This window comes from Alligator mississippiensis, chromosome 5 (genome assembly GCF_030867095.1).
Source record: "Alligator mississippiensis isolate rAllMis1 chromosome 5, rAllMis1, whole genome shotgun sequence".
NCBI lineage: Eukaryota > Metazoa > Chordata > Crocodylia > Alligatoridae > Alligator > Alligator mississippiensis.
In genome coordinates this window covers 76677580-76692281 of record NC_081828.1, presented here as the reverse complement: position 1 = coordinate 76692281, position 14702 = coordinate 76677580, and positions in this window count along the sequence as shown.

Below are 14702 nucleotides of genomic sequence, written 5' to 3'. Positions count from 1 at the left end.
CAGACGTGAATGTATATGGTATCTCCAAAAGGTTCACTAATCTATACATTTAACAGCTTTCATAACAGCCACACACAAATCTATTTTGCTTCCAGGATTCTTCCATAAATGAAAGATAAAATGCACCTTTATAAATATGCTTTTTCTTTACGTTTCTGATAGTAAATTGGTTGGCATTTGGCAGAAGTTTGGTTGTTTCTTTTTCATACAGCACCATTATATGATACCTTTTGAAAGAGGTGTAGCTGAAAATGAAAAGAGCTTGTACATTTTTGCTGAAATAACTAACGCTCTTTTGCCTCTGTCAATGAGTTGCCAATAGGTAGCTATCAAAACAGAGTGAAGTATGTTAGATCATTACTTTCAGCTAAAGTGACAACTCCAGAATGCAAAATCTTGAGCATAAAGATGCAGTTTTAGAGGATATTCTGTGGACTTGTATTATTTCCTGAAAGACGTTGTGCAATGTTCTTCCATAGAATTGAAAATTTTCTTTCTTAGAATAATAGAAAAGTGTAGGATGGAAAGGGACCACGGGAAGTCATCTAGTCCAGCCTCCTGCCAAGGTAGGGTCATCCTTGTTTAAACCATTTTATGTCTCCCTAATATCTAGTGTAAACATCCCTTGCTGCAATTTGAGATCCTAGTTCTGTGTCCTGTGGCCAAAAGTGATCTCAGGGTGAGTGTTATTTCAGACTAACCCATTCTACAGGAAAGGGGACCTAACTTTTTTTCAAAGGGAAACTACCTAGAGCTGGCAGAAATTCCCCTGTTGCAGCTGTGAGGTTTGGTAGACGAGCAGTGGAGCTGAAGCTTACAGAGATAAGGAGTTATCTCAGGGCAAACCTAGGTCTTTTCCTTGGGACAAACATTGGGACAACAGGGAGAAACTAGGAGCTCCTGGGTACCCTGCAGATGGATTTGTGACATCCAGCTTACATTACTTTTATCTAGACTATATTTCTTTAGCTTACTAATGAGAATGTCATGGGAGATAGTGTGAAAGAACTTGGTAAAATCTAGGTATATTATACCCACAGACCTCTCCCTGTGCACAGAACCTGTCACCTTGTTATGGAAAGAGATCAGGTTGCTCCAGCATGATTTGCTTTTTATATGATAAAATCATGCAAATAGAGTAAAACCCAGATCATTCATATACAGATAATTTGCAAACCACTGAATTCACAGTAGGTTGCGGCATAGGCGACTGGTAGGGGGAACAAAGGGGGAGGGGGGGCACAACATGTGCTCCCCTCTGACAGGTCTGTCCCTACCACCGGCAGCTTCTGCAGGTGCTTGCCAGCCCCATCCCCACCACTGGCTTCTGCAGGTGCCCACCCAGATTCAGGAGGCACCAGTCACCCATGGGTTGTGGAATGAAGAAAGAGCTGCACAGCAGCTGGCTTTTGTTTCAAAGAGCACCGCTACTCCATTCAGCTGGAGTGCTACAGCAGTCCCATGCAACTGATTGAGAAGTGGTGCCTCTTCAAGTAAAAGCCACAGGTAGCAATTTGAGCAACCTCAGTGGTTCTGCTTAGCTGTTTGATGTTTGCTACAGCTCTGTATACTCATGGTTGGTTTGCAATCATCTTTCAAGCAGATAAGGAGCCTAACCCTACACATTAAATATATTCCTTATTTCCTTGAACTGTTTCACAGAAGCATATTACTTCCATGAAATTGTGTGTCATCACAATTTGGGTACACGTGTATGAGTTAGGAATTCTGGTTGAGCCTATCACTTTGCTGTATAGCTGTTATAATGTAAATTGCTCTATCATCTCTCAATATACATCAGACTTTGCTCCAATGTGTGTGCAGTAGGCTACTGATAGCAAAATGCTTTGACCAACTATGCATATGCTGAGGAAGTGGCTGAAATGGAAAATGCCATTTTTTTTTCTTTCTTCTTGTGGGATTTGGAGTAGTAGCAACTTACCAAAGGCTGAACAAAGAAGCCATGTGTTTTAAAGGAGCATAAAAGGGGTGAGTATCACAGGGCATACAGGGATGTTGGTTGTAGCCATGTTGGTCTAAGGACATAGGCAGACAAGGTTCTTTGGGTAAATCTTTTTTGTTAGACTAACAGGGCATACAGGAAGTGTTGGATAGCACAGATGAAGTGATGAATAAGTTTTGAACCAGGAAGGGTCTACCTCAGCTGCCAGTCTGGCCAAGGTCAGGCATAAACCATGATTTGCCATGAGGAACTAGATGAGAGGGCGAAAACATGTTCACATGAACACAGATGATCCTCAACGTGTCTCAACAGAAAGGTGAGCTATAATGAGGGGCAGTTCAAGGTGTTTCTTGTTTCCTAATTGTCTCTACTTTCCTGTCCTTTAAAGTGAACTGCACACATATGTCCAGAAAGTTCATGCAAAGCCAAAGTCTGTAGCTGCTTGCTTCTGTCTATCACGTGGCTCCAGCAGCATTAACATGTACTCCAGAAGGCTCACGTTTTGGGGGAGATTTGGGGAAAGGTGTGTTTGAGCTGTGTGGGAATCAGTGGAGTCCAGACTAGGCCCAGCAGAAAAGGGTAAGTCAGTTTTTGGGAGGGTAATAGACAGAGGCTAGGGACAGAAGCTATACATAAACTGGTTTAAGTGATCAGAAACTGGTTTATATCTGTAACAGAACAGAATCTCAGTGCACATAAACCAGCTTCAAAGTGGCTGAAACAGGTTTAAGATAAATCTGGTCGAATATAGTATCAGACTTAACTGATCTAGGTCAAACTGGTTTATGAAACTTCTGTCCCAGACCCTTTCCTGGTTCAAGTTAAATCTGAGTCCCCCAGCATCCCAGCATGCTTTGTAGCCCTGTGCTGTGCTGTCTGCTCCAGAGAGCAGAGCTGGCCCTGCCCCCCTGCTCCCTATGTGGAGCAGTGGCCTCACTGGCTGATTCATCAGTCCCCACAAGCAAACCCCGGCTGAGGTCTGGGGTCAGAGTGGAGGCTTAAACTCACCTTCCCCTGAGTACAGAGCTGCCCTACCCTGCCCTGCCCTGCTCTGCTGGCTTACTTAGTGCTGCCTGCAACTGTGGTCTACAAATCCCAGAAGCAGCTGGAAGCAGGAAGAGGAAGTGATGAGCAACCCTGCTGAGTCCTGATGCTGTGATTGTGGACTACAAATCCCAAACACCTCTGGGGCAGCAGGAAGAGGAAAAAAAACACAGCCCATGCTGGCTACATGCTAGAGAGCCATGCCCTAGTGCCCCCCAGCTTCTGGCTTGAGCCACTGCAGGCATGTGGCTCCATTTCCCAAATCAAAAATGAATGACTGTTCATTTACTTATTTGTTCAATCTTTGCATCTTAGAGTAACCTGTAAAGATTGAATCAATTCAGCCTTGGGCGTTCTGTATATAGCCAGAGGGTCTGCACCATGACTGTGTTTCTAGAGGCCCCAAGATGGTAGGAGTGCCTGGAATTCAGGCTGCAGAATTTTCAAATGTACAGAGACTGGACCCCTGACAGAGGAAAAGTAATCTGCCAGTGCGAGGGTGGGGCCTGGCAAATAGGGGACACATAATCAGGGAAATGAGATTTCAATATATGATGGCATCATGTAACACCCTTCATTTGGAAGGTATAGGTATGCATTATATACTTGTTAGATATTATACCATTAAATTCTTCATATACCACTGCAGAGAAGAGTACTAAAGAATGTTAGCTAGCAAAGTTTTAACAGTTCCAAGTTAGAAACCTATTTGACTTTCCTTCAGCCTCTTGGACACACTATTATTTTTCTTCAGGGCTCCTGCTGCCTTCAGTGCACAAGCAAATGCTACACTACCTTCCACATTGGCTGACAATGATGATACGTGTGTCCTCAGTATAAAATGTATGAGAGCACAATTCATACTGCCAGAAGCCAAAGTGGAAAAATGGTCAGATATCCTAGTGCTGATTTCAATATGCAGTGTTTTATATATGAAATTCTTGTGTGAGCAAGGCTTTCATGTGAGAAATGCTTCCCAATGGTGGAAAAGTATCACTACCGTGATTTTACAAACAAAGTAACTTGTATACGCAGCCCAAGAACAAGCAAGAGATGTTTTGACATAGGACATCAGGTAAAATGTATGGTCTTAAGAAATATGACAGGGGGTATGCTTAAAATTCACACAACAGGAAAAAGATCTGGGCTATATCTTCAGCTGGTATAAGTCAGCATAGCTCTACTGAATCAAGGATAGTGTGTCAGTTCTAGGGGACTGTAGTGATAAGCACTACAGAAATGCTGATAATAGAGTATAAAGTTCCTAAGTGTTCATCATTGGAACAGCATAACCCACAGTTTGCTGTATAACATCCTTCCCATCAAAGTACCTAAGGCCTATTTTGAGAGAGGACAGAGCAGCATGCAGCTGACATCTGTTCCATTGCTGAGTAAATGCTTCTTTACAGACTTTACAACAGTTGGTTAGCTATCTTTAAAGAGGACATTCTTCATCAGACTTAATCTTGTTAAAAAGAGCAAGACGCAGCTTTATTTTCCTGTTATCTTGATTTACAAGTTTATTCCAGCAAGATAATGTTTGGTTAGTAAACAAGTGAGCAGCTCACTAGATGATGCCGGTCATGATGCTTTCCTACATAGTTTACCACAGGCCAATGTCCCTTTGCATGAGGACTAAATAGCTTTTGCATATTTTTGCAAATTGCTTTTTCCCCATTCAGAGTCACAAATAACAAGATCCAATGTGTGGATTGTTACAGAAGTGAACCACGGTCACTGATAAAATCAGCCACACTCAAAGATTTCTTATGAAAAATTAGCAGAATGGATGAAGTATCATGTGATAATGATAGCCCCTGTAGGCTGAAGACTAGGGAGCAGAAATGAAAGACTGGTTGACAGAAAAACTTTTAAAAATCACTATTAATGATCAATAAATAAAAGATTTAAATTAAGCCTTTTACTGTTAAATCGATGACTCGGTATACTCCTGTGGCCTTCCCTGTCAGTTGTAGCATCTGAGGCCCTTGTTTAGTTATGAAATAGTTGCTAAGGAAGTTGTGTAGTATCAGGCGTAATAGAAATCATAGTAGAAAAGTATGTCTCTAGGGGATGCTGCCATCAGCAGACCTCATGCCCTGTTGCCCCCATCATCTGATTGTCCTGCCATCCTGGAGCCATCCTGTGCATCCTCCTCTGGTGAGGACCCTGCCAGTGACTGCTCCTGCCCTCTGGTAGTGCTGTAGGTGTGTGGGGTGGTGATGGCCATGTCCGTGGTGAGGAAATGAAACAGCTTCTCGTAGAAGGCCATGTTCTGCCTCTTGGCCCCAGATTTTTTGTTGGTATCATGCATGCACTTGTATTGGTTCTTCATCCATATTATCTTGTCCTGACATTGCACCCAGTCCCTGTTGTGGCCCCCACACTTGCATCTGTTGGGCAATGCGCTTGAACACATCCCTTTGTGGAGCTGGTGCTGGGTCTTCTCCTTGCCCCTGATGGTGACAAGATCCCTCATCTCCCTACAGTCCCAATTGTATGATTGGAGTTCGGTAGTGGAGGAGGATGGGATGTGTTCTTCCATGGTCCACAGTGGTGTCCGTGGGGTCTAGGCATCCATGGGTGAGAGAGGGTCTAGCTTTGAAGGGATGAATGGATGGATTGAAAGGTGGATGCATAGAAGGAACCATGGGTGTGCATAGGTGCAGGTCCCAGCACAAGATTCTCCCTCTCACTGCAGCTGGGTGAGGCCCCTGCTCCAGAATGATCAGGGCGCCACTGGCCAGATGATCCCCACAACCTCAATCTTTCCAGGGGCTTCCAGCAGATACCACATGATGCTGGCAATGGTCCACATCCCAGTCTAGAAATGTCCAGTGTCCTCTACCTGCAACACTGAGGCATCTGTCCATGCCTTACCTGCTCCTGAAGTGTCCAGGGACATCTGCCTGCTTGCTCTGGCTTAGATGCTCAGTGCCTCTCTTCCCCCAGTCCTAGCACTCCAGGACCCTGAAGCTGTAGGCCAAAAAAGACCTGCAGCACCCCGGACATCTTGTGGGAGGATCGCTCAGCAAAATCTGAGCGGTCGCAAAGCTTCCTCTCATGCGTGGATGACCTCTACCTGACTCAAGAAGTCTATGGGCCAACGAGAGGCAAAGCGCTGCTCGACCTGGTACTGGCTACTGGGGATGACCTAGTCGGCGACCTAGTGATCGATGGGAAGCTGGGTGACAGCGACCACGAGTTGATCACCTTCACCATCCGCCGAAAAGCTGGCAAGTCAGTCAGCAACACGGAAGTCCTTGACTTCAGGAAAGCCGACTTTGACAAGCTCAGGAGGCTTGTCAGAGAGGCCCTAAGGGACCATGACCACGGGGAGAGGGGAGCTCAAGAAGAGTGGTTGCTCCTCAAGGGAGCGATCCTCAATGCACAAACTACGTCTATTCCATCTCAGAGGAAAGGCAGCAAGAGGGCACAGCAGCCCCCCTGGCTCTCCAGGGACCTAGTAGACCTCCTGAGGCTAAAAAGAAAGGCCTACAAAGGATGGAGGATGGGGGTCACCTCCAAGGAGGATTATTCTGCACTGGTCCGGTCCTGTAGGGAGCATACCAGGAAAGCCAAGGCTGCAACTGAACTCCAACTAGCTTTGAGCATCAAGAACAATAAAAAGTCCTTTTTCAGATATGTGGAGAGCCGGAGGAAAAGCAGGGGCAACAGGACCCCTGCTGAACCTGATGGGGCAGCTGACAACTGACACCCAGGAAAAAGCCAACCTATTAAATAGGTACTTTGTGTCGGTCTTTCATCAGTCCCATGGGACGCCCATGCCCGCTACGGGACAGGGAAGTCCAGGTGAGGGTGATCCCCTGCCCTCCATTAATGCTGACTTCGTGAAGGAACATCTTGAGAAGCTGGATACCTTCAAGTCAGCCGGCCCTGACAATCTTCACCCCAGGGTACTCAAGGAGCTGGCGAGCATCATAGCCCAGCCTCTAGCGTGGATCTTTGAAAACTCTTGGCGCTCTGGTGTAGTGCCCGAAGACTGGAAGAAGGCCAATGTGGTGCCTATCTTCAAGAAAGGGAGGAAAGTGGATCCAGCTAACTATAGGCCCATCAGCCTGACTTCTATCCCGGGGAAGATCTTAGAAAAGTTTATCAAAGAGGCCATCCTTAATGGACTGGCCGACGCCAACATCTTAAGGGATAGCCAGCATGGGTTTGTTGCAGGTAGGTCTTGCTTGACCAATCTCATTTCCTTCTACGACCAGGTGACCTATCACCTGGACAAGGGAGAAGAGATTGATGTCATATATCTTGACTTCAAAAAAGCCTTCGATCTGGTTTCCCATGATCACTTCTTGGAGAAACTGGCCAATTGTCGCCTTGGGTCCTCCATGATCCACTGGCTGGAAAATTGGCTCCGGGGTCGGACCCAGAGGGTAGTAATTGATGGAAGTCACTCATCATGGTGTCCTGTGACCAGTGGGGTCCCCCAAGGCTCTGTCCTTGGATCCATACTGTTCAACATCTTCATTAATGATGTGGACACTGGAGTCAGAAGCGGACTGGCCAAGTTCGCCGATGACACCAAACTTTGGGGCAAAGCATCCACACCAGAAGACAGGCGGGTGATCCAGGCTGACCTGGACAGGCTCAGCAAGTGGGCGGACGAGAATCTGATGGTGTTCAACGCTGATAAATGCAAGGTTCTCCACCTTGGGAAAAAAAACCCGCAGCATCCTTATAGGCTCGGCAGTGCTATGTTGGTTAGCACTATGGAAGAAAGAGACTTGGGGGTCATCACTGACCACAAGATGAACATGAGCCTGCAGTGCGATGCTGCGGTTAGTAAAGCGACCAAAACGCTGGCTTGCATCCATAGATGCTTCTCAAGCAAATCCCGGGACGTCATTCTCCCCTTGTACTCGGCCTTAGTGAGGCCGCAGCTGGAGTACTGCGTCCAGTTTTGGGCTCCACAATTCAAAAAGGATGTGGAGAAGCTTGGGAGAGTCCAGAGAAGAGCCACGCGCATGATCAGAGGTCAGGGAAGCAGACCCTACGATGACAGGCTGAGAGCCCTGGGGCTCTTTAGCCTGGATAAGCGCAGGCTCAGGGGTGATCTGATGGCCACCTACAAGTTTATCAGGGGTGACCACCAGTATCTGGGGGAACGTTTGTTCACCAGAGCGCCGCAAGGGGTGATGAGGTTGAATGGTCATAAACTACGACAAGACCGTTTCAGGCTGGACATAAGGAACAATTTCTTTACTGTCCGAGCCCCCAAGGTCTGGAACAGCCTGCCACCGGAGGTGGTTCAAGCGCCTTCATTGAACACCTTCAAGAGGAAACTGGATGCTTATCTTGCTGGGATCCTATGACCCCAGCTGACTTCCTGCCCTTTGGGCAGGACGCTGGACTCGATGATCTTCCGAGGTCCCTTCCAGCCCTAATGTCTATGAATCTATGAATCTATAAAAGTGCACCTGGCCTGGGTACCTGGCAGCAGTGGTCAAGTCGCAAAAGTCACAGGGTTGTCTCTGTGCAGGCCCAGTCCCAATATTCTGCCCCTTGTCACCCTGACCCACCCACCCATACTGGCTACTGCTCAGGAGGTGGCGGAGTCTATCCTGGGCTGCCTGGCTCTGACCTCTGAGATGTGGTATACAGGTGCCAGGGTCATGATCCATGTGGCTGTGCCCAAGCACGGGGTCCCTGGGTGTGCAGATGCCAAGATCGGGGTCTGTGGGGCTGTGCCTGAGTGCAGAGCTTCTGCTGGGCTCAGTGCTGGAATCTGTGTATGTTGTGGGGTGCTTCATGATGGGATGTTGGGGGTGTGGCCTGGGGACTCAGGCGCCCAGGCCCCAGGACTCTTGCAGGGGACACGGACATCCCCCTTCCTCCTGCTGCCTGCCTGCACCTGACAGATGGTTGGAGGCTGGAGGTGGGGCTGGGAAGAAGGGCTTGGCACGAGTGTGGGCTGAGTGCTAGTTAGCCTCCCTGCGAGGAAGGGATATTGAAGGCCGCCAAGCAGGTTGGGATTCTGGAGGACAGTGATATAACTTGAATCACTAGGGAAACAATACAGAAGTTTGATGCGCTGGTCTAACCTAAATCAATCTGAATTCAGTGTACCTCACACTAGATCTAAACCACTTGTGTCATTTTTAGACTGTTCTTTGTGTGCCGAACTTCTCTGCATGGTTATGGTTTTAGTTTGATTTATGTTCACTTAGACTGGTCTAAGTGTAATGTCTGTATGTGGCCTGGATGAGCAATGGTAAATGCAAGAAAGATGAAGCGATGAGTATCCTGCATAGCATGTTTCATATATGAATCCCCAAATGTAAGGCTCCTGGGTCAGCTCTGTAAAGCTCAGTCAGGCTCCTGCCCTTCAGCCCTTGTTAAGTGCTGCTGATCCAGGTACAACTAATCAAGGCCAGCTGAGCCTCATCCCGTTCCCTCCGATTGGTTCTGGGACCTCCAGCATCTGAGCCTTGCTGAACAACCTACTGGTCTCCAGTCTCTGAACAGCTCCTGTCTTAGCAATGTCTCTGGATGTCTTGTTTCCCGACACTGCTTTTGGGTTCTCCCTCAATTTTGGCTTTGGATTTCCCTGTGAATCTGTTTCCTGGCTCCTGACCTCAGTTTAGCTTTGTTCTTGTACCTTCTTGCCCTGTGGATTGTCCCTCAGATTTGGTAACTAGGAGCGTCTTTACACGTGCTTCAGGGGCATGGGGGAAGTGCTTTAATTAAACAGCTCTGAGATCTGCTCTGATTAAAGTGCCCACAGCATCTCACATATTTAGTTTTTCATGCTTCAACAAGCTTTAAATAAAGCACCCCTACCACCATTTGGAAGCATAGCGATGCTGAATGCATGAGACATGGAGGAGCATGCTAATTTGCACACTCCAGCAGGCTCGATTAGTCTAGTCTGCTCTGAGGCACTTTAATTACAGCATTTTGGAGCAGCACCCCTGCATATCCTAGGCTCCTGACCCTTACCCTTGCATTTCCTCATCCCACTCCTGGTTCTTCCTGCTAGGCTGGCTGGCCTAGTGGACCATGACATCAAACATGCCTCAGTGAGGTAAATAAAAGCATTACTTACCTTTGTTAAATCTAAACAACAGCATAGGGTTGAGCCATGAAAAAGGGAACCGAGAGAGCAGGGAAGTTATGTCCAGGGGAGATGGAATTTGAGGTCAAGGAACCCAAGGATCACAAAGGAGCCTTTGTCAAGAGGAAAATGGAAGGAAGTTGTTTCTAGAAAGTGGTTTTCCTGGCAAGCCCCAAGTGAAAAATCAAACCAAAGAATGCTCCCTGTAGTGATCCCCTGATTCAATAAATACAGACACACTGAGTGTGTCTACATTAGATGCTAACTGTGCAGTAGCCTAATAACACTGTGCAGTAGCGTGCTGGGCAAAAAACTGTGCTAATATGCTACTGCGCAGTAGTAATAAGCTACTTTGCAATTAGCATCTGTAAAAGCTCATGTACCATCATTACTGGACAGTAGTGCCAGTTACTGCACATTGATTTAGTACTTGGTTATGCAAGTACTAAATGTAACGTGCAGTAACTGCAGTGCATTAATGAACATCTAGATGCACCCACTGTGAATTAAAAGAACAAAACAAACTTTATTTTGGACTAATAGGCAACCTCTGCAAACCCTTTGCCCTTCTATAATTCACTGACTAACTACTTCACTGAGGGACCATTTTCCAACTGCCAGCTTCCTCAGTCTCCTTAGTTAGGTAGCATCTTTCAATTACAACTTCTATTACCACATTCCCTTCCCATCATCCTTTTACAGAGGAGAAAACACTGCTGTTAGCAAGTTTACTGGACCCAGAGTGATGATCCCTAGGAAGAATATGTCAGGTATAAAGAGAAATGTTATCAAGTGAGGCCTGAGGAGCAGAATAAGGCAGGAGGAGGGGACATGAATCCCAGTAGCGCTCAGAGGCTGGAAAAAGGACACATGGAGTTGATACCAATTCATGTGCACCTCGTTGCACTCAATGGAGAAAGTGCAAATTCTAATGTTTTGTGATGAAGCACCCACGATATCAGAACAGAAGATGCAAGAGCTGTGATGCTACTGTGCTAAGGCAAGGCTCCTATTATGCTTACAGGAGTATGAGTCAAGGACCTTGTCCTTAAGGTGTGAAGCTGAGTGGTCCTTACCTTAGATGGAGATGAGTGGAGGAGCTTGGGTCTCTCCCACAACACTTCAGTAAACATCCCTCCAGGGCAGAAACCCTAAGCCTACTATTCTTCCTCCTTCAGGCAGAAGAGCATTGTTCTCTACTGACGTTTGCTGAAGGAGAAAGGCCGCCTGGACAAACACCTTTTCTGTGTAACTACCTTGTTGAGCCCATCTGCCAGAATAACTTTGACCCTAATTTACTGAGATTAGAAACCCTGCCTACAGTGAAGATAACTAGTTCTCAGAGGGCTCAATCTACTCATACCACCATGCCCGGGCAAGCTAAGTCATGTGTTCCTGGCCAAAGTGTAGGCAAGGCTGCAGATAGAAACAGACTTTTCTTTCATTCTGATCTCATAACAAGACCCCTATGGACCCATCCATGCTGATGGTAGTCCTCCAAGGATGTGTGGAAACAAGGCCATTGAGTATCATGTAAGAGTCCCTACTATTTCTCCCTTGAGACCAACTTTTTATGCCACCTTCAGATCACTTCCCCTGTCTAAACACAAGTACCATACTTGCAGAACCTCCAGAATCCTGTCAGATCATTGTCCTCAGCGCTGGCTGGAAAGAGTGGGGTCTCTTACCTAATGTGAGCTACCAAGCCACACTCGATGACTTTTCACAAGCCGTGTGGAATATACAGGTGCTGTATATTCTTCCCAAAAGCTGCTGGTTTGTTCAGGTTGCATCATAAGTGAGAAATTAATTGTTTCCTCTCCCTTCAAAATGCCCCTTCCACTGTGGATAATTGGTTTGCTGGTAGTTGACAAACCACAACTCATAATAACAAGTTCTCTGGTGTTCAGGTAACTGAGAATGTGTCAGAATTCTCTTGTATTCTGGTGACTCTCAAGGAGCTTTTACACCAGCAGGAGCACAACCTGTTCAAGGCGCAGTGATAACACACTCATGCTGTGGCTGGAGTGGAGGACTAGGGAGAAGTGGCTACCTGCTGCCCGTGCCATCTCTTTGCTGGCTGGACTGGGAGAAGAGTCTTCTCTTGCCCACGTAAGGCAGCTTTCTGGCCTGCAATGGCACCAGAAGGGCAGGAACAAAAGGTGTTCTACGTTGGAAACTTAAGCTGATTTTGTCTTGTCTTTTTGCTTTTCTTGTATAAGAATCATTGAGTTAAGGGATGGTTTGCTTGCCTAACCCATCCTCCTGGCCAAACACAGGACTGTCTCCAAAAGGGGGCTTAGATTTTCAGTCCTTTCCAGAGCTGTATGATCACGAGTCAATAATCTAAGATGCTGAGGGCATGTCTACACTTTTATCAGTGCAGCTAAATTGGGCACAAGGAGGAAGTGGCAGCCAAGGCAGATCACTGCATGAACGACACTATACAACCTCTGGTTCAGGCTGCAGTGTGTGGGGAGTAGTGTGGTATGTGTAAGCATGGGCTAGCCAACCTTTAACTTCTAACACAGGCAATTGAGTGAATCAAACTGGCTCAAAAAAACCTTTCTTTTCTACAACCACTAGGTGTCAGAGTTAAAACATGGGATGAGTTTGCTGATTAAATTAGCTTATTTCTTATAGGGATTCAAGACTCACTCATATAGGGGGAAAAAGCAATAGATAGATATGTATTAGATGCTAAAGGGAATTTTCTTCCTTTTCAGGGTAGCGAGAACAGAAGGATATTTTTTTTCTTTTGAACTACTGACCTGTTGAAACTGTTTTAAACAGCACCGAACCTGAGGTTTTTTCTGGAATAAGACACCAAGGTCTCAAACCCACAACTCATTAGGCCCATTCAGCCTGTATTCTCTATCCCATCTATCCCATCCAAATTAGAAGAGATAAGGAGACTTTCCCAGTGTTTCCTTACTGCACACAAGAGAACCCTAAACTCTCCATATATCTCAATCATTACCTGAGGCAACTATAGGCCAAAGACATACTACACAGTCACCAGTGTTACAGTTGACCAGGCAGTCTCATATATCAGAACTGTGCAAAAAGAAACTTTCTTTTAGAAGCCTCAAAGCAAAATATTGGATTCCTGTAGACTTTTATCTGATCCTGCTCTGCAAGCTTCTGTAGACAGACTTAAGTTGAAAGAGCAGTTCTGATTGCATGAGAAATATATTTCTGGCAATTTGGTTTCACTAGGTTCTCAGCCCACAGAAAAGCATCTTTAACAGTCTGTGCACAATCTCCCTTAGCAAAGTGCTCAGAATTGCACAGTGCTGCAGGGAAGCCAAATCTTTACCCACAATAGAGGTCTGCTTTTATAGAATTGAACTATGGGAAAGGAATTGGGAGACTAAGCACTGGGGACTTGCTAAGCAAGGTGAAATCCCTTCCCTTTATGCTTTTCAGCCTTTCCCTGCCTTGCAAATCTGGCCTAAGTTATTTAGTTTTGCTGCCAAAACTTGAATTCTGTCAACAAAATTTTGCATTCACCCCCACACAAGTGTCTCCAATGCAACCAAATCCCAGGTTGCTGTTGGCTGGGTTAATGACTCTTTCCCAAACAACATAACCCCTCTGCTGCTATGTGGAAGCCAACCAAGATCATGTGCAGGCAGTCCCTGATTATGTTTTTCCTGGCTGTGAACAGCCATTACATTTGTAGCACTACAGACATCTTTGCAGCACCACAAGTGGAGGGGATAGGCGTGCATGAGCCCTACAGCACTACAAAAATGGCAGAAGTGCTACAAGAATGAAACAAGTGCTACAAGAATGAAAGAAACGCAACAAAAATGTTCCTGTTTGAAAACGGAGCTTTCTCTGCGGTGCTGTGTTTTGTAGTGTTACATGCAATTTTGATACATTTACATGTAGTGCTGTTGAGGGTCCCTTGGATGCCATGGTCCTTTGCTCTCCACACCTTCCCCTCCAAGGGAGAGCACACTCTTCACAAGCATACCTTTTGGTAACATGGGGTGGGAAAGAGATTCGTGATTTCACATACATGAGCCTGCAGGTTATATGTAAAGGAGGCCTTTGCGCTTTCCCTCAGGGCTTTGCAAATCCCACTGTTAAATGGTTTTAAGTTGGTTTACTCTTAACTAGTTTTGTCAGGTTGATTGCATGCAGCTTGCTGACCAGTCCATTCTCTTATTCCTGACATTACTTTGAATTTTTTTTTTTTTTTACATAAAGTATATTCTTTGCATTCCAGATTCTGATTTGATTACAAAGTGGATGTGCATCTATCTGCAGGCACCAATGGTGCTTGAGGCTGGGCTGCTGTTGCACTCACAAGCATGACAATCTAGGCACAGTGCTGTAGTGCTCTCTGAGGGCTTCCCACAGCTTCCTGGGAGCAGGCATGTGCTTGCTCTATCTCCAGGGGCAGTGCTGGCCTCACTACGTTGTGCAGAACACAGTGGCCAGCAATTCCTAAGAAAGGGAAGATGACGACTGGGTCTTCCATGCACTGTTCTCCTTTGGGACAGCCTCATCATCTCATGATGCTTCCTCCCATGTCCCACAGTGCATTACACTGGAAGGCAGCCCAAGAGCCACTGGGATGTTTTCCCCACATATATTTTGCAT